Consider the following 19692-nt stretch of genomic DNA (forward strand, 5'->3'; position numbering starts at 1 on the left):
CTGTTCCTCTCTCTGCCCTCCTTACAAAGACTCCTTAGAACTAAGTCTGGGAAGGAGGAAAAGCCATGAATATTTACATGCAACTATTTTTGTCCTGTTGCATAGAAAAAAGGTTGGAAGGAAATTCACCCAAATGTGAACAGAGACCAGCAGAGCCTTGGAACCAGATAAAGTTGGGCCCAGGTCCTGGCTCTGCTGCTTGGTAGCTGTGTGACCTTGGGAAAGCCTCACTGGAAATATTTCTGCAACCCTCAGATTGCTGTTCTGTGAATTATTCACATGGTATCTGGCATATAGTAATTTTTCTGTAAAGTGTAGCTTACAAAGTAAAGGCGTTATTTCTACCTGGTAGGAATATGGGGAATTTCATTTTATCTTTATCACTATTTTTTTTTTGCCTTTATCGCTACTTTTTAAAAATTTAACTTTTACTTACTTTAATATTTATTTCTTTTCAAGAGGGGAGACAGAGCGTGAGCTGGGCAGGGGCAGAGAGAGGAAGACACAGGATCGGAAGCAGGCTCCAGGTTCTGGGCTGTCAGCACAGAGCCCTAAGCGGGGCTTGAACTCACAGACCGCGAGATCATGACTTGAACCCAAGTCGGATGCTTAACCGACTGAGCCACTCAGGCACCCCATATTTAAAAAAAATTTTAAATGAGCACATATTTGTAACTTATAAAACACCATCAAGATTATTATTAACATAGGGCGCCTGGTTGGCTCATTCGGTTAAGGGTCAGACTTTGGCTCGGGTCATGATTTCCCGGATTTCCAGCCCGTCGTCGTGGACATGACTCCAAGACTGTCCGCACCGCAGTCCTCTCGCTGTGCGGTGAGCTCCAGCCACTACTCGGTTGGCAAGAAGGGGTTAACGGCAGCACCCTGTCTTCAGCCCTCAAAGTCCACCCTAGCCAAAGTCCTCTTTTGCAAGGGCTGCAACCGAAAGGAGCCAGGTTGCTCCTTCCTTCCTCCCGATGGGGACCGCTCAATACCTCCGCTATGGCGGGTAAGATTTGGGGGAGCCGTGAAGAAGTCTGGAAGAAGAGAAGGCCCTGGGGCTTGTGGCCCCGGAGACTTCCGTCCTCCCTGAATCTCGTTGAAATTGAAGAAGGGGGAGGGCTCTGAAGGTACAGCAGGGCGTCGCTGGGTTCTCAGGGTAGGGCCCGCCCCTCAGCGTGTGAAGGGAGGGAGCCGCTAAGTCCTCAAACACTTGGGGGACATGCCTGAGCAGTTCCTGGAATGCAGGGGAAATGAGTGCGATGACACACTGGGGGGACCTTATCAGCGGGCTCTATAAAACCCTCGCCTCCAGATCTAGCCCCCAGATTGAGTCCCAGGATATCCTGGCTGTTTCCAAGAACCCGGCCCGGAAAGTGGGTGGGGTTCCTGCCTCCTCCACTCCCCCTTCTGGCCCTTCTTGCATTTGGGCCCCAAATCCAGTCCAACCCCACCGCCAGCCCATTCACCTCCCAGTTCTACTCGACCGCGCGCTCCCTCAAATCACCACGGGTGCCCGCCCCGCCCAGGGCAGACCTCTGCCCCGCCCCCCAGTCCTGCACCTCCCCCCACAACCCCGCGCCTCATTTCCGCATAGTTCCCGCTCCCGGCACCCCGCGCGCGCCTCGCGGACTCCGAGGTCCGCTGGAACCTAAGCCCGCGGATCCCGCCCCGAGACCCCGCCCCCTACCAAGGCCCCGCCCCTCCACGTGCCCGCGCGTGCTCCGTCAGGTTCTCTGGCCTGCAAGGCGACCCCTTTGGAAGTCAATCCTTGTGTCTGTCAGTCCTCAGAGCCCCCGTTCGGCTGGTTGAGAAGGAGGGCGTTCTGAGAAGCTCGGAGAATATGCGTGCCCGAGGCGGAAGCAGAGGGTGGAGTTGACCGAGGTCAGGGCGGTGAGGGCCGCAGAGCTCGAGCCCACGCCCACCTCCTTCCCTCCGGCCGGCTCAGTTGGGCCCGGCAGGCACGGGGCCCGGGTCTGAGCGTGGATTGGCTTGGTCCCCGCCAGGTGCGCTGAGCGAGTTGGCAGCGAGGCGGGGCGGACCCCGGAACGCGGGTCAGGGTGGAGGGCGAGTCACGTGAACTGGGAATGTCCGATCAAGGATATGGAACCCAGAGCCCTAAGGGAGGTATAGACGTGAGCTCAGGCCCAGCGGCTCTCTCATCGTGAGTGCGGTGACCTGCCCTGGCGGGGATGGGGAACCGGGCCCAGGAGGCCCAACTGATGGGGCGCTGCCTCTCCAGCGCCTCCCAGGTATGGAGGAGCTCGGCTCTGCGCTGCCACCGTGTGGCCGCGGGGAGCAGCGCCCGCCTAGCACGCGGAGAGGACTCCAGGCTGAGAAAACCGACCTTGCTGACCAAGGAGCAGGCCGCCGTCGGGGGAGACCGGCTTTCGACACCCCGCCGGTCTCGAACCGGTTTCTGGGAATGGGGTTGAGGTTGCCTTGGCCGTCCTTCTTTCGGCCACTGTGAATCCGGATCAGGACCTCGTGGGACTTGGGTGTGGATACCCCAAGCCCGCCCCCATCCTGCTCACCGAGTATTTGTGAGGAAGAGCAGGATCCCTCCCAAAGGCAGCAACGCCACCAACACCCAACCAGCTTTTCCTAAGCGCCTGCTATGTGAAAGACACACAAAAATAGATAATTAAAATAAGTAGAGGGGCGCCTCCGTGGCTCATTCGGTTAAGCCTCCGACCCTTGATCTTGGGTCAGGTCATGAGCTCACGGTTTGTGAAACAGCCCAGCGTGGGGCTGTCTGTGCTGCCGGTAGAAGCCTGCTTGGGATTCGCTCTCTTACTCTCTCTGCTCCTCCCCTGCTCTTGTGTGCTCTCTCTCTCCTTCACAAAATAAATAAACATTAAAAAAATAATAAGTAGAGAAAGCCCTCTCAAATTCGTGGCTCTCCATTCTCACGAAAATGAGCAGGTAACATTTAAGGAGGGCTTGCTGTGTGCTATGCCCTTACTGAGCACTTGTATATGCATGAGGACATTAAAATCTCACCACAGCCCTCTAAGGCTAAGCTATTTAACCGATGTTCCTATTTACCAGATGAGGAGTTTGGGGTTCAGAGAGGTCAAGTAATTTGTCCAAAGTCACACAGCTAGCTAACGTTTGAATTTCTGAGTCTTGGCTTTTTAAAAACAATTTTTTAATGTTTATTTATTTCTGAGAGAGAGAGAGACAGCACAAGTGGGGGAGGGACAGAGAGGGAGACACAGAATCCAAAGCAAGCTCCAGGCTCTGAGCTGTCAGCACAGAGCCCAACATGGGACTCGAACTCATGGATTGTGAGATCACGACCTGAGCCGAGATCAAGTCAGACGCTTAAGTAACTGAGCCACCCAGGGGCCCGCCCCCCATATTCTTTTTTAAGCAAAAATTAGACATACACATGGTTTAAAGAGGTTAACACGTATTAATAAGGTTTTCTATGAAAACAGAAGGCAGCCCATCACACTCTTCCCCCATTTCTACTTTCCCTGAGGCACCTATTTTCAATTCTTTCAGCTGACTGTATTTTACATTTATCTCCATTATCTCTTAAGTAGCATGCTTGTTTTGCCTTTTTTTTTTGATGTTTCAGTTTTAAAGCACTATCTCTTGATTTTCTACCAAGGAAGATAAAGTTTTAACTCTTTCACCATCACGTGCCTCACCATACACATAATCCAACATTTTGGTTGGTTCAGTAATCCCTGTGTACGTTAGTGTATGTAAGCTATGATTACTTTCCCTTTTTGTACAACTTGCTGTTCTCCCCAGTTAATAATTGTCCTGTTTTGTCACTTGCTTAAGTTTTTATGTATCCCAGTCTCCACCAGTTATCTAAATCTCTTCCCAAAATGTTCACACCCATCAGGTGCCTCAGGTTGGTATCTCTGGGGGCGGACGGGGAGATAGAGATGTTTATTCGGGATCAACAGCTGGGAAAGGAAGTGGGCGGAAGCAGGATTGGGCAGAGGGATATGTGGGACTTTGGTGAGGCCTGGTAAAGCCTCCCCCAAACTGGCAAGGAGCTTTGGAGCAAGTGTTGCCCATCAGAGTGTCCCAAGCCCGGCTGAAATGGTCAGGCCCTTAGACCCTGCGTGGCTCAGTCACATCGTGGGGGCTGCCCCAGGGAAGAATGCTGTCTTGGGCAAGGCTGCTCTGCATCTGGGGCTGACCCTGAAGGAGTTGACAGTTGAGAGTAGTCTGCTGTCCAAACCTCCTGCTGCTGGGCAGCAAGCCCTTCCTTGAAGTGGCCTCTGGGGACACATCTCTATCTCTATCTACCACTTCATGTATTCTGTTAAGTCCATCTCCTTGAGGAAACTTCTCTCAAAGTCTTCCTGGAACTTTCTGTTCCAATCTGGAGTGTTTTCTCTTTACACCTGGCGAACAGTTAGCACTCCGGTCAGGGAAAGATCTGGAATTTGTAGGGTTTCAAGTTTTAAAGCTTCTGCAAGCTGGGGACTCTTCGAAAACGAGAATACAAAATTAGATATAATTTATTTAGATTGATAAGATAAACCAATAAATCCCTGGAGCTTTGAATCCCTTAGACACTCGGGACCTTTTCTTCTGAGATCTCATCAGGCAATCTAGCAGAAATGCTTTCTGATTACAGCTTGGCTTCTGACCACCCAGAACACTCTACAACCCCCAGCCCTCACAGGGCCCCAGGGAAGTGCAGGAACCTGGAGCTTAGGGTATAGGAGCTTCTCAGGAAGTTCTCCTCTGACCCTGGGATCTTCACAATCATTCCAGGGACTGGGCTCACCTCACACCTATGTTGGGTTCTCCTGCAATCACTTCTTTCTTGATTTACTCCATCCTCTTGCTGGAACACCCATTCCAGTAGTTTCTTAGGAAAGAAAGAAATGTCACTTCTTGGGACCTTATATGTTTGCAAATACCTTCATTTTACTTTCACCCTTAATAATATGGCTGGGTACAGAATATATTAAAAAAAAAAAAAAAACCACAACAACTCTTAGGGGCGCCTGGGTGGCTCAGTCGGTTAAGTGTCTGACTTTTGATTTTGGCTCAGGTTGTAATCTCACGGTTCATGGGCTCGAGCCTCATGTTGGCCTCTGCACTGACAGCACAGAGCCTGCTTGGGATTCTCTCTCTGTCCCTCCCCAACTCGTGCTCTCTCACTTGCTCTCTCAAGATAAATAAACTTAAAAAAAAAAAAACAAAAAACCTCTTAGAACAGGACCTGACACATAATAAGTACTATAGGAGTTTTGCTATCACTATTATAAAAAATTCTAGTTGGAGATTATTTTCTTTAAGTGTTGTTACTGAGAAGTTCAAAGGCATCCTGATTCCTGGTGCTTTGTATGGAATGTCTTTTCCACTTTGGAAGGTGTAGGATCTTCTTTTTTTCTCCAGGGTTCTGACAGGTCACAACAGTATCTTGATACTAGTCTGTTTTCATCCATGCACTGAGCACTTTGGAGATATCTTTCTTTTTTTTTTTTTTTTTTTTTTTCTTTTTATGTTTATTCATTTTTTTACAGAGAGAGACACACACAGAGAGCACAAGCAGGGGAGGGGCAGAGAGAGAGAGGGAGACACAGAATCCCAAACAGGCTCCAAGCTCCAAGCTCCTAGATCCTAGCTCCCAGCTGTCAGCACAGAGCCCGAGGTGGGGCTTGAACTCACAAGCTGTGAGATCATGACCTGAGCTGAAGTGAGACACTTAACCAACTGAGCCACCCAGGCGCCCCTGTTCTTTTTAAATAACATCCTGCTCTTGCTTCATGGATGCACGATATTCTCTTCTCTCTCTGAAGATATTAACAGTAGGTCTTTTTGGCCTGGTCAGATTACCTTTGAGAAAACTTTTTCTGATCCCCTGCCTGGAGAGCAAAATCTTGGCTGCCAGCTTTCTGGGGGGGCCAGCTGGGAAACAGCATTGGGGGGTGTCCGGCATTCACAGCATATACATTCATGTCACCGCCTGACTTGGGGAGGACGCTCCCGCCCTCCCCTGCACCTGCGGTTTCCCCATTCCGGTGAACCTTTTTCATCCTTTCCAGAGTAAACCTCCAGTCTTCTGCCAGGATTCGGGAAGGAACCTGACAATTCTGATCTTTTTTTTTTTTCCAACTTTTAATTTAAATTCTAGTTTATTAATATATATGGTAGGAGTGGTTTCCGGTGTAGAATTCAGTGATTCGTCACTTGCATATAACACCCAGTGCTCATCACAAGTGCCCTCCTTAATGCCCATCACCCATTTAGCCCACCCCCCACCCACCTCCCTTCCAGTAGCCCTCAGTTTGTCCTCTATAGTTTTATGAGTCACTTATGGTTTGCTTTCCTCCCCTCTTTTCTCCCCCTTCCCCACGTTCCTCTGTTTTGTTTCTTAAATTCCACATATAAGTGAAATCATATATTTGTCTTCCTCTGACAAACTTATTTCGCTTAGCATAATATACTCTAGCTCCATCCACGTCGTGGCAAATGGCAGGATTTCACTCCTTGATGGATGAGTAACATTCCATTGTATATATATATATATATATATACCACATCTTCTTTGTCCATTTACCAGTTGATGGACATTTGGGCTCTTAACATAATTTGACTATGATAGATAATGCTGCTATAAACATTGGGGTGCATTTGCCCCTTCAAATCAGCATTTTTGTATCCTTTTGTAAATACCTAGTAGTACAATTGCTGGGTCGTAAGGTAGTTCTATCTTTAACTTTTTGAGGAAACTCCATACTGTTTCTCGGAGTATCTGTACCAGTTTGCATTCCCACCAACAGTGTAAGAGGGTTCTCCTTTCTCCACATCCTCACCAACATCTGTTGTTTCCTGTGTTGTTGATTTTAGCCATTCTGACACGTGTGAGGTGGTACCTCACTGTGGTTTTGACAATTCTGACCTTAAAACGGTTTCTAAACTCTTTTTATTTCATACCCCGCTATATTTAAACAGGTACCTGTGTGGGGGGGGGTGGTGTCTGTGATCCTTCTTCCCCACGTCCAGCGTAGGCTAAGATTTCCTCGCATTTGCTGTGTAGTTATTCCCCAACCACCTGTTTTCCAACTTCCCGATGCTATGCTCTGGTCTCTTCCGTCATTCTCCTCGTCTTAGTGAGTTTGTGCCTTAAACAAAATCTCTTTACTGTAGTTTTGGCGGGGTTTTGGGAGGGCATGATGACATTAGGTCCACATGTTCAATCTGCCATAATTTTCAGAGCTTCCGTTTTTCCTAAACCAGTAAGCAGGTTAATAATTACAGACTGTGAAAGCTACCGAGGGAAACAAACCTGAGGCCAAGATGAACACAGCAGGCAGGAGGACTCAGACTTAAGAAACACAGATTTGTGTCTTTAAACTACTTCCCTCGTTCCTGCGAAGAGAAGAGGCCATCCAGGAACACGTGTGCAGTCAGAGCAGGTGAGGAAGCCACCGTGAAGATCAAGGTGAATGCAGGGTGGTTTGCAATGGTGATGGCTATAGGGCTGGAAGGAGCCATTTGGGACAGGTGCCATGAGGGGAGACACCGCGTCTGTTTTGTGCCCTGCTGTGTGCATGTCCAGAGCTTACCAATGTCCCTAGCTACCAGAGACACTTTATACAATGTTTGTAAATGGACACAGTGGGGTGAGGGGGAGGTGAGGAAGGGAGGAGATGAGGACTAGCAGGTTTCTCCTGCTAGTGTAGACCTTGGAGGCCAACTATGGGCTGTGCAGTGTGTGACCAAAGGGAGCCACAGAAGATGTGGGAGCAGGGGAATGACCGGGTGAGAGTGGGTCTCTACCTGCACACAGGACCAGTGTCACCATGCACCTTCCCCTTCCGGCCTGTTTTCCTTTACACCCTTTCTACTCTGATCACTCCTGCTGCTGCCTGACACATCCTCTCCCCAGCCTCACCTCTTCTGGCCACTCCTCACCTGCCCCTCCCGCCTCCCCCTTCTCCCCATCCCCGTTGGCCCCAGTCTGATCCTTCAACCATATTCTTCTTCTGCAGACTCTTACCTCAGTCTGCAATTGTGGCCATTGGTGGGATCCCGTTTAATGTCAGATTCCCCCATAGAGGGTGAGTTTGCAAGGGAGGGAATCTGCCTCTTTCGCTTGTCATTGTGCCCCTAGCACTAGGACTGGGCCTGGTATGCAGAAGTGGGCTCGGCAAATTTAAAAAAAAATTGTTCTGGTGTCTTATTGAGATACAATCGATTAGAACATCGGATTGTTTTTAAGTGTACAACATAATGATTCCATACTTACATATGTCACAAAATGACCGGGGCACCTGGGTGGCTCGGTTAAGTGTCTGACTTCGGCTCAGGTTGTGATCTCACAGTTCGTGAGTTTGAGCCCCGCCCTGGGCTGTGTGCTGACAGTTCAGAGCCAGAAGCCTGCTTCCGATTCTGTGTCTCCCTCCCTCTCTGCCCTTCCCCCATTCGTACTTTGACTCTCTCTCTCTCTCTCTCTCTCTCTCTCTCTCAAAATAAGTAAACATAAAAAAAAAAAATGATCACAATAGGTCTAGTTAACACCCATCACCACAACAGTTACAGTTTTGTTTTATTTTTTTGTGATGACAACTTTTACCATGTACTCTCTTGGCAACTTTCAAATGTACAGTACATTATCGTTACCTATAGTCACCTGCTGTACGAATAATTATTGAAAGAACCAGATGAAAACAGGTGTCATCTTGCAGAGATGGTGGGACAGAGAGGTTGAAGGGGAGACCATGGACAAGGTATGTGACCTGGGAGGGAGAGGATACAGCCTGTGCACAGGCGAGGGACAGAAGTCCTGAGAGAGGAAGTGATAGGTCTCAAGGCCTGGTAGGGCTTCCGTTGAATGAAGCCGTCCCTGAGCCATTGCTTGGCGCTGGGCCCTGGGCCTGCCCCCGAGCTCTGCAGTCTTGGGGGCGTGTGAATGTCCGTTTGACTCTGGAGTGAAACAAGCTGTGAGCCGTGCTATGGGCAGGTCACACCTGGTGAGGGCATCAGGGAGGGCTTCCTGGAGGAAGATGCCCTGGAAATGGATTTTGAAAGCCGTGGGGGACACGGCCTGGATGGGGAGGAGTGATTTGAAGGCTGCCAAGGTTCTGAGTCTGATGAGTGGTTGACTAGTGGGGCCACAGGCAGAGGCAAGGGACATGGGTTTCAGATACACTGATCAGTCCAGGGTGTTGGAGGATGCTCAAGGACCTGTGAGGGGCCAGAGTAAGAGGCAGGGTGTGGCACGCACCTCAGGCTCACTCCAGGCCACTGAGGACACCAGGCCATGATGGTCTCATTCCCCACCTTACTCCCAGCCTCTCCCCGGGTGGCCTGCCCTCATCTTCACTCAGGAGTTTCTTCCCCTCAGTTCAGCTCCCCTGAAAGTCCTCTAGGAATTTTTTGTGCTGGGCACTTTTCCAGACCTCTCTCTTATCCCCTTGTATTTGGTCATATACCCCAAATTTTAAGGATAGGTGAACTGGGGCACTGGGTTGGCTCAGTTGGTAGAACATGCAATTCTTGATCTTGGGGTTGTGAGTTTGAGCCCCACATTGGGTGTACAGATTCACTTAAAAATAAATAAACAGGGGCGTCCAGGTGGTTCAGTCAGTTAATAGTCCGACTTCTGCTCAGGTCACGATCTCAGTTTGTGAGTTTGAGCCCCGCGTCAGGCTCTGTGCTGACAGCTCAGAGCCCGGAGCCTGCTTCAGATTCTGTGTCTCCTTCTCTCTCTGCCCAGTTATGTTCTCTCTCTCAAAAATAAATAAATAAGCATTTAAAACAAACAAACAGGGGTGCCTGGGTGGCTCAGTAGGTTAAGCATCTGACTTTGGCTCAGGTCATGATCTCACTGCTCATGAGTTCGAGCCCCGTGTCAGGCTCTGTGCTGACAACTCAGAGTCTGGAGCCTGCTTCCGATTCTGTCTCTGTCTCTCTGCCCCTCCTCTGCTCGCTCTCTCTCTGTCTCTCTCTCAAATATAAAAATAAAACAAAGTAATTTTAAAACAAACAAACAAAAAAACAAACAAAGTATAACTGAGCTCACAGAGGAGAAGTGACTGCCCACAATCAGTAGAACTGATCAGGGAGTTAAATCTGGGTCTGCCGATTCTGAAGCCTGCTCTCCTCATTGCACCCTAAAAGCCAGGCAGGCAGGAAGCCTTGGGGATTAAGGGTGCTTCTCATAGCCAAAGCTCTGGGTGCCCTGTGTGTGTGTGTGTGGGGGGGGGGTCATATTGTACTACACAGAAGAAGTAAGAGCTTGAGGGACAGTGTGGTACAGTGATTAGAAGCATAGACCTAAGGGCCAGAGTGCTTGGGTTCCAGTCAGATCTGCTGCCTCCTATACCTCAATTTTGCCTTCTGCAAAATGGGATGATAATAGTACTTACCTTATTTGGGTATAGGTAAGTGTTATTATCTCCTTTCCTGAACTCCCTCTGCCCAGTGGGGGTCTGCTGTTTCTCATACTCTGGTTGGTGGTGATCACCAGGGAGTGGGGGTTTCCTCTCTGCTCTAGCCTGGAGCAGGAGGAAGGATACTTTCTTATCTCCATTTTATTAATGAGGAAGCCAGGCCTCAGAGAGGTCATACAGTCAGGGACAGAGCCAGGATTAGAAACTGGGCCTGCCCAAACCCCAAGCCTGGCATTTTCCTGCTGCACCAGCTGCGTCCCCAGCATGTTGTTGACCCCTCTGCGGGCAGGATGGAAATGCTTTCTTCATTAGGAGACCCAGAATGCTCTTTTTCCAGATCTAAGGTATGCATAAAACTCCTTATCTTCAGGAGTGAGGTTCAACCCCTACCACATCTCCAGTGCTGGGCCAGAGCCCTGCCCACCACTGGAGCTCAGGAGCTACTGACAGACCTACCCCCAGCCCCATCCCAGTGGCCCCTGGGGATGTCCAGACATGGGCAGTCAGGGCACAGAAGGCAGGCCCAAGCTGATAAGAAGAGTGGACCACGGGTGTAAATTCAGCTCTGTCACAAATTTACCGGGTGACTAGGCTAGATCACTTCATCTCCCTGAGCCCCATGTCATTCAGCTGTAAAATGGGTGAAATAAAACATCTTATTAGGGCTCTTGCAAGACTGTTGTCTTGAGGTTGGTGCCAGTAGGCGCTCAGTACATGTGTGTTGAGTGACCCAGCTGACTGATCAGATGCATATAAAAGGTTTGTTAGCACAGGGCCTGGCTTGGAAACGGTGGCCTCTGAGGATCGGCTTCTCAGTACCTGGCCCTGTCCTGTGCTGCCCCTTACGTGCAGCCTCCTCTCCAGTCCTTTTGTCCTACCTTGTGTGGGTCCTCAGTCTGCCAGGCCACCCCGCATCCCCAAACCCTGTTTGTGGTCTCTTTCCAGACAACCCTTCCCCCAGCTTCTGAACTTGACAGCTCGGAGCCTGGAGCCTGCTTCGGATTCCGTGTCTCCCACTCTCTCTCTGCCCCTCGCCCAGCTGCAGGCCCTGCACATCTCTGACCCTGCTTATGACCTCAGACCTAAAGCTTGTCTCTTTCGGTTCCTACATAGCCCGCAGTGGTAAAGGCCAGGTTGAACAACTTACAATACATTAATACCGTACAATACCGGGTATGCATGGTTGTTCAGGCTGGTCGCACCTGTGGATGCACTCAGAATGCTTGAATTCAGATCCCACCTTGACCTCTTATTTGCTCTGAGACTTTGGGGAAGTTATTTAACTTTTCTCTCCCTCAGTTTCCTCATTTATAAAATGGGATAATAATAGTATGGGCCTGACAAAGTTATAAGAAATTAGCAAGCCAGCATGGAAGTTGGATAAGAGTGGGATTTGGGTCTGTTTTGTTCATTGCTGTATCACCAGTGCCTAGCCCAGTGCCTGACACATATATGCTATTTAACAAGTATTTGTTGAACAAATCTATGGAACAGTGAGATCATGCATATAAAGTAGCACTAGTGTCTGATAGAAATACAGTGCAAGCCACTTATAATTTTGAGATTTCTAGTAGCCATGTTAGAAAAAAGTCAAAAGAAAAAGGTGAAATTAATTTTAATAATATATATTTTATTTATTAAAAATATTTTAATGTTTATTTATTTTTGAGAGACAGGAGTGTGAGTGGGGGAGGGGCAGAGAGAGCAGGGGACACAGAATCCGAAGCAGGCTCCAGGCTCCAAGCTGTCAGCACAGAGCCCGACGTGGGGCTTGAACTCAGACCGCGAGATCATGACCTGAGCCCAAGTCGGACGCTTAACCGACTGAGCCACCCAGGTGCCCCAATAATATATATTTTAACATAATGTATCCAAAATATCGTTGCAACATGAAATCAATATAAAAATTATTACTGAGATTTTTTTTTTAAATTTTTTTTTCAACGTTTTTTATTTATTTTTGGGACAGAGAGAGACAGAGCATGAACGGGGGAGGCTCAGAAAGAGAGGGAGACACAGAATCGGAAACAGGCTCCAAGCCATCAGCCCAGAGCCTGACGCGGGGCTCGAACTCACGGACCGCGAGATCATGACCTGGCTGAAGTCGGACGCTTAACCGACTGCGCCACCCAGGCGCCCCTACTGAGATTTTTTTAAAGCAGTGTCTATGCCCAACGTTGGCTTAATTTCACGACTCTGAGATCAAGAGTCACATACTCTACCCACTGAGCTAGCCAGGCACCTCTAAGATATTTTGTTCTTTTTTTTTCCTACGAAGTCTTTTTTTCTTTTTAATTATTTTTTTTAATATATGAAATTTATTGTCAAATTGGTTTCCATACAACACCCAGTGCTCATCCCAAAAGATGCCCTCTTCAATACCCGTCACCCACCCTCCCCTCCCTCCCACCCCCCCATCAACCCTCAGTTTGTTCTCAGTTTTTAAGAGTCTCTTATGCTTTGGCTCTCTCCCACTCCTACGAAGTCTTTAAAATCCGGTGTGTGTTTACTATAGCACATTTCAGCTACACAACAATAATATCGTAAAGCCATGTCCTACCAAAAAATAAAGCTGTATTTAACAGACAAATATTTTTGTGTTTAAATTTAAAATAATTAAATAAAATTTGGGGCACCTGGGTAGCTCAGTCGGTTAAGTGTCTGACTTCAACTCAGGTCATGATCTCACAGTTCCTGAGTTCGAGCCCCCAGTCGGGCGCTCTGCTGTCAGCACAGAGCCCACTTTGGATCCTTTGTCCCCTTTTCTCTGTGCCCCTCCCCCACTTGTGCTCGCTCTCTCTCTCTCTCTCTCTCTCTCAAAAATAAACATTAAATAAATAAGATAATTAAGTAAACTTAAAACTTGGGTCCTCCGTAGTACCAGCCACATTTCAAGGGCTCAGGAACCTCATGTGGTTAGTGGCTACCAGATTGGGACAGCACAGATATGAAGTGCCCGGGGACACAAGTTTCCAATGAAGTTCAGCTATTCTTATTAGTGATCTGGAAGATATCTGTACTTTGGGTTGAGTGAAACAAGAAAGTCACTGAGCACTGTGTACAACATGATTTCACTTGTGCAAAGAAACCCCCCGCCCCCAAACTATTTATATATGTTAAATATGTAACCCAGATGTTAACAGAAGTCTCCTCCCCTTATGAGAGCTCCAACCCCAATCCATGAGAGCAGCAGGAAAAAATGAAATGTGCCACAGATGCCTGCTCAGGAGAGTGGGCCCAGAACAATGGGAGGCCTTTGTGTTAGCTCCAAGAGGAGTCTGATGGAGGCGCTGGGGGACTGAATTGCTTGGGTTGGGAAGGGAGGAGGATTTTAATTTCCCCAGTCAGGGAAGAACGGGTAAGGGCCAAGGTGGTGGAATGCATGGGGCAAAGGGCCAGGGAGCACCCCTCCCCGGGAAGGATGGCTGAAAGGATATGAACCCATCACAGAGATGATGCTTAAAATTGTTTGCTACCTTGGGTACAGTGTGAACGCTTCGGGGACCCCCGAGCCCTCTGTGAAGTCTTTTTGACTGACCAATGTCTGTGTGCATGAGTTTTAGGGTAGAATCCAGAAAGAAGCTGAGCTTTTCATCTGGGTCAGGGAAAAGAAGTAAGGGCAGAAGCAAAGGCCAGGGACTGAGGAGACCGGACACATAAGGGTCCCCTTCTTTTTCCCCAATGCCATTCTTGGGACTCAGAGAGGTGACTTTCAACCTCCCATGATTCATGGAGGTGGAGGTGGGAGCCCAGCTCAGTTTGTCCGCTATATCTCAGAGGCAAAGAGGCCTCAGAAGACATCTGGACTCCTCTGTGTTTGTAAATGCCCAGGAAAAAGCCTGGAAGGGTCCACATCAACATGACTGTGGGTGCCTTTGGGAGGAGAGTGGGTTTGGAGAGGTGAAGAAGATTTTCACATTTGCCCTCTATATGTCTGTATTGAATTGTTTCAAAAAATGTTTTCATAGCAAGCGGGCAAGACCTTTATGTTTAGAAGGAAAGGAAAACACCGCCCCCGCACCTTCCTCCCAGCCTACCCAAGGGGTACCTGGCTAGTGTGGAAAATTGAGAATGTGCAGGCAGGTAAGTAGGAATAAGAAGCAGAAGTCATGAACTCACTGCCTAGCAGTGACCACTCTCCCAGTCGCTGCTGAAACTCTGGGGAAATGTCTGGCTTCTGGGCTGGCCCTCTGCAGTGCAGGCCCTATCAGGTCTCACCATTTTGCCCCAGCCCCAGAGTAACCAGAGATCAGAGTAGCCAAAAAGGTTGTTTTAGGGCCCGGGGCTGTGAGGGGTCTTAGCCTTGTGCCTGAAGTGCCCTGGTGGAAAATGGGGCCTTTGCTTTGGCATGGGGCAAGCCGTGGGCCTTGGATGGGTCTCAGTTCAATTTGGGGGCTATGCTGGGAACATGGGAGTCCCCCTGTGGTACTGAGAACCCTGCCTTCTCGTGGCATAGAGGTCAGGAGTTTGGCCAACTTACTGTGAGCAAGTTACTTAGCCATTATGGGCTTCAGTGTTCTTTTGTGTGAAATGTCGTGAGGGTTCAAAATGAGATAGTGTATGCCATACAATTAGCACAAAGAAACTTGGGTAAGGATAAGGATATTCTAAGAACCAGTCTTTGCTGAGTCTTTGCTCAGCTAAACCCTGTAGCCCTCATGAAGGAGGTGAGAGGGGATGAAGATTTTTCCTGTTAAACGTAGGGAAATCGGGGATGGGATCCCAAGGGCCAGTGTTCTGTCTGGTTGGAGCAGAAAGAGACAGTTTTCCGAGTCCCTGTCTTGGGGCAGTGGCAACTTCCAGAAGTTGAGTGGTAGAACATGGTGGGTAGTGGGGTGGCAGTTGGCAGCTTTAAGGGCTGGGGCATATCGTGGGGATCAGACCAGTGTGGAGGCAGGGGTGGCTTCTAGTCTCCATTCTGCCATTGGCGTGGTCCAGGGCACGCCACGGGACCTCAGAATGGCGTGGAGGTTTCTAGTGCAGCCTTCCTTCAGGCTCAGCCCATCCAAGTTCAGATCAGGTGTAGTCGCTTGCCAACTATGTGATTTGGGGCAAGTTACTTAACACTCCGGTGCTTCAATTCTCCCATCTGTAAAATGGGAGCCACGAGGACACTAACTTGTGAGAAGGAAACGTGATACGTCAAATAAATTACTTAGAGGGGCGCCAGGCTTATAGTGAGGGCCCGCTAACGAGGCAGACCTGCTGGTATTTCCTGTCTGTGTTGTGGATGTGGCAAGTGACCCCCGGGGGTTCTTTCTGGTTTTGGAAGTCCTCCTCTCTCATGTCTGACCCAGCTTCTTAGAGGGCAGTGTAAGGCCAGCCCCCTTCTGTTCAGTTGTACCTGCAGCCCTGAGGAATGACAAAGCTCTTGAATCACTGAGAACAGGGTCCTCGACCCTCGGCATTTTGTGTGGGAAAATGAAGGGAGTGTTTCTGCCGTGGTCAGTCAGTAATGCTTCAACTTTTCAGTCCAGGGCCCTGTGCGGACTCTGATGGTTTCCCTTCACATTTTCAAGCCCAATTCATTAATTCACACAGCAAATACTATCTGAGTATTTGCAGAACAGAGTCATGGTTCACAGAGTGGGCCCTAGAGCCAGACGGGCCTGGACTGGACTCCTGGCTGGGCCACACTGGGTCTCCAAGGCCCCGTGTCTTCACTTGTAGAATGGAGAAATTAATTAATTCCCACTTCTCAAGTTAATGTGAGGATAAAACCACACCATCTATTGAGTCATCGGGGGCTGTTTTTAGCTGCAAGTAACAGATTACCTGACAAAACCAATAAAGGCGTTTCATTCTCTCACTTAAGTGTCTGGATTTGGTAGTTTCTAGACTGGGCTGGGCAGCTATCTCAGGCTCTTTCTGCTCTGCCATCCTCAGTGTATTAACCTGATGATCCCAAAGTGGCTGCTGCAACCCAAGCTTCACATTCTCGCACGACACAGTCAAGCGGGAAGGCGGGGGTGGGGGCGGCAACAGGCCTTCTCCTCTGGAAACTCCTTTCCTTCCTCAATCTTTCTCCACCTTTGGTGGGTGCAAGAATCATCTGAACAGCTTTTAAAGCCAGAGTCCTGGGCCCCTTCTCCAGAGATTCTCACACCGTGAGTCTGGGGCAGGGCTCAAGAACTGCCCGCTAACAAGTTCACAGGGATGCTGAGGCACTGGTCCCAGAATTATTGGTGCCGTGCGTCTTACCCTGGTGCTAACTTCGGCCCTCAAGAGAGAAGAGGCTGAAGAAGGGGTTAAAATGCTGGTACTTTGTTTGGAAGGTGCAAGCCCAGGGCGCCGAAGGCGAGGAAGGGAAGAGGCAAAGCAATGAGATGTGGTGCATTATGTCCTGGCTTCTGCTTCTCAACAAGCTGCAAAGAGACATGGTAGGTCACTCAGCAAGTGGATTAATTGGTACAAAGACTTTTCTGGAAAAGTGAAAGGGGAGCTTTCGGAGAAAAGGAAGAGGCAGTTAGCCTAGTTCCCTCCCTTTCCATCCACCATTTCCTATTTTTCAACGTTTATCTCTGGGGAGCTAACGTCTCCACAGTTCTGGACTGAATTAGCCACTTGGCTGCCTCTGAGGAAGCCAGATCTCATGTCCCTAGGAGTGGTTTTTCAACCAAGTGTGAAAATGGAGGTGTGACTTAATGCAGGTGGGGCCCAAATGAGAGCACTAAAGACGCAGGTGAGGAATCTACGGGAACCCATAGGATTTGTGTCATTCATTGCAGGTAGGTGGCAACTTGTTGGGTCCAAAGCAGATTTTAAAGATTGAGCCAAGAGGATATATTGATGGACTGATAATGGAGTATGAGGGAGAGGGAGAAATTAAAGGTTTGGTGGATGATGGTGTTTACTTAGATGGGGAAAGCTTGAGGGGAAGTTACTTTGCTAGGAAAATTAATTTTTTGCCCATGTTAAATTGGTGAAGTCTATTAAGTGGTCTAACTCTGGATCTGAGGGGTAAGGTTCTATCCGGAGATCAGAATTTGAGTTACTGCCACATGCATGGTATCTAAAGTCAGAATACTGGTTTTGGACACCTAAGAAAAGAGGTTGGGTGAAAAGAGACAGGAGTAGGGCACCTGGGTGGCTTAGTCGGTTGAGTATCAGGCTCTTGATTTTGGCTCAGGTCATGATCCCAGGGTCATGGGATCGAGTCCCATGTCAGTCTCTACACTGAGCATGAAGCCTGCTTAAGATTCTCTCTCTCTCTCTCTCTCTCTCTCTCTCTCTCTCTCTCTCCCTCCCTCCCTCCCTCCCTCTCTGCCTCTGCTCCTCTTCCTCACCCTCTCAAAAAAAGAAGAAAACAGAAAGGCAGAAACTTTGGCAAGATACACACCATTGGTGGCCTGTTTAATAGATGGTGGGGGCAAAAGCCTCCTTATCTGGGTGGGTGGAGGAGAGAATGGAGGGTTGGAAATGGTGATGGAGAATATGCTTCTTTGGGGAGCTTCGCTGTAAAGGGGAGAAAAGAAATGGGGTGGTGGCTCAAGAGAGCCAAAGGAAGATGCTTTCAAGGTGTTTGCAGGTAGGAATGACCCAGCAGAGAAGAAATGGATAAGGCAAGAGAGACAGGGGACAACTTCACGTGGGTTTAGTCTCAGAACGGAGAGGGATGGGTCCAGATCACAGGTTGAAGGCTCGGACTTAGAGAAGAGAGAGGGTCCCCCCAGAGTAGGAGGGGATGTGGGGTGTGGCCGCACTACACTGTAGGTAGTAGAGGAAGAGGAAGACGAAGTCACTCCGTTCTGACTGTGTTGTCTAGAACTGAAGTTTGAAGGGAAGGCATCGAAGAGGGCGTTGGAGACGGGAGAGAAGATGAAGGTGGGAAGTAGGTTATCCGAGCGAAGAAAGGGGAGTGTTTCAGGGACACGTAACAGGAGAGCTTGGCGGCGCCGAGGGCCCACTTGAAGTGCGGTCCTACCCATGGTGTGAGTCGGGTTAGCCTGGCGGTGGGTGCTCTGCAGTGTTGAGCTGTGTGGGTGCGGGTGCCGGTGAGGTGCCGTGAGTGTGAAGAAGAGGAGGGAGCAGAGCGTGGCTTCGAGCCAGGCAATGAAATCTGAGCTGAGTCAGAAGGAGGAGAGGTGAGAGAAGAGGTGGCTGGTGGGGAAAAGGTGAAGAGGTAGGGTCAGTGAGGCTGGAAGCAGTGACTGTTATTCCATAAAGGCAGTAATAATATAAAGTTAACCACTGGACGAAAACACCCAAATCAAACAGCTAAAAGAAAAACAGAAGAAAAAGTAATAGACAACGTAAGGACTATATATAACAGACACGGAATACATGTAAATATAACACGAAACAGTATGATGGGTAGAGGCCAAACATAGTTCCCATTGTGCGTTGCTGTGTAAGAACTGAGGAATGTCTACGTCTGTCCAGCACACACTGTTGAGTGAATAAGGAGGGTGGAGAAATGTATTGTATGCTGTCTTTATAGAAAAAAGGGGAACTATGCCATACTTACGTTTAAATTTTTAAAAAGATGGGAATGATTAAATCGAACATAACAGGCCACTAAATGGGAAGGGAGGGCGTAAAGTGGAGGACAGAGGAATAGAAATTAGACTTTGAATCGATCTTGTTTTGTAGATTAGACTTGGAACTATGTCAATAGTTTACATAATTAAACTGAAATTCTTTTTTTAATTCTGTAAGGAAATGCGAGTTGACATTTTCTCATTTCTGAGATCTGTAGAAAGGACGTATTTGCATATAGAATTTCCAGGTGTAACTCAGCTTTGCTCACATGTCACAAAAGGCTTTACAGGAATATTCTCACAGTGAGATATCATATTTTCATTATTCAGGGCCACACGTTGTACTTTGACTCTCATCATGTCCCCCGAGTTAACCCACAAAGGGTGGCAGGACGCTGGAGAGCTGCCCGAAGTATGGAAGCTTTACGAGTTTGCGTGTCATCCTTGGGCAGGGGCCGTGCTAGTCCCCTCAGTAGTGTTCCAATTCTAGTATATGCTGCCACTGAAGCAAGTGCAAGAAACTCTTAAGAAATGGAAAACTAGGGGCGCCTGGGTGGCTCAGCCGGTTAAGCGTCCGACTTCGGCTCAGGTCACGATCTCGCGGTCCGTGAGTTCGAGCCCCGCGTCGGGCTCTGGGCTGATGGCTCAGAGCCTGGAGCCTGCTTCCGATTCTGTGTCTCCCTCTCTCTCTGCCCCTCCCCCGTTCATGCTCTGTCTCTCTCTGTCTCAAAAATAAATAAAAAACATTAAAAAAAATTTTTTTTAAAAGAAATGGAAAACTAAAACAGGGAGGTTAATGTAAATGCGTATCCAGTTAGTGGCAAGCCACA

The 19692-nt window shown here is 48.8% G+C and overlaps 1 non-coding gene across 1 annotated transcript; it reads right to left on the reverse strand.

Annotated features, from left to right (window-relative positions):
• Positions 1-19269: 19269 nt before the first annotated feature.
• On the reverse strand, positions 19270-19371 carry LOC128775980 (U6 spliceosomal RNA). Its single transcript, XR_008420959.1, has one exon. It is a non-coding gene; the product is annotated as a U6 spliceosomal RNA (small nuclear RNA).
• Between the last annotated feature and the right edge of the window lie 321 nt (positions 19372-19692).

Source organism: Panthera pardus, unplaced genomic scaffold (genome assembly GCF_024362965.1).
Source record: "Panthera pardus isolate Hobbes unplaced genomic scaffold, ASM2436296v1 HiC_scaffold_11, whole genome shotgun sequence".
In the NCBI taxonomy this organism is placed as follows: domain Eukaryota; kingdom Metazoa; phylum Chordata; class Mammalia; order Carnivora; family Felidae; genus Panthera; species Panthera pardus.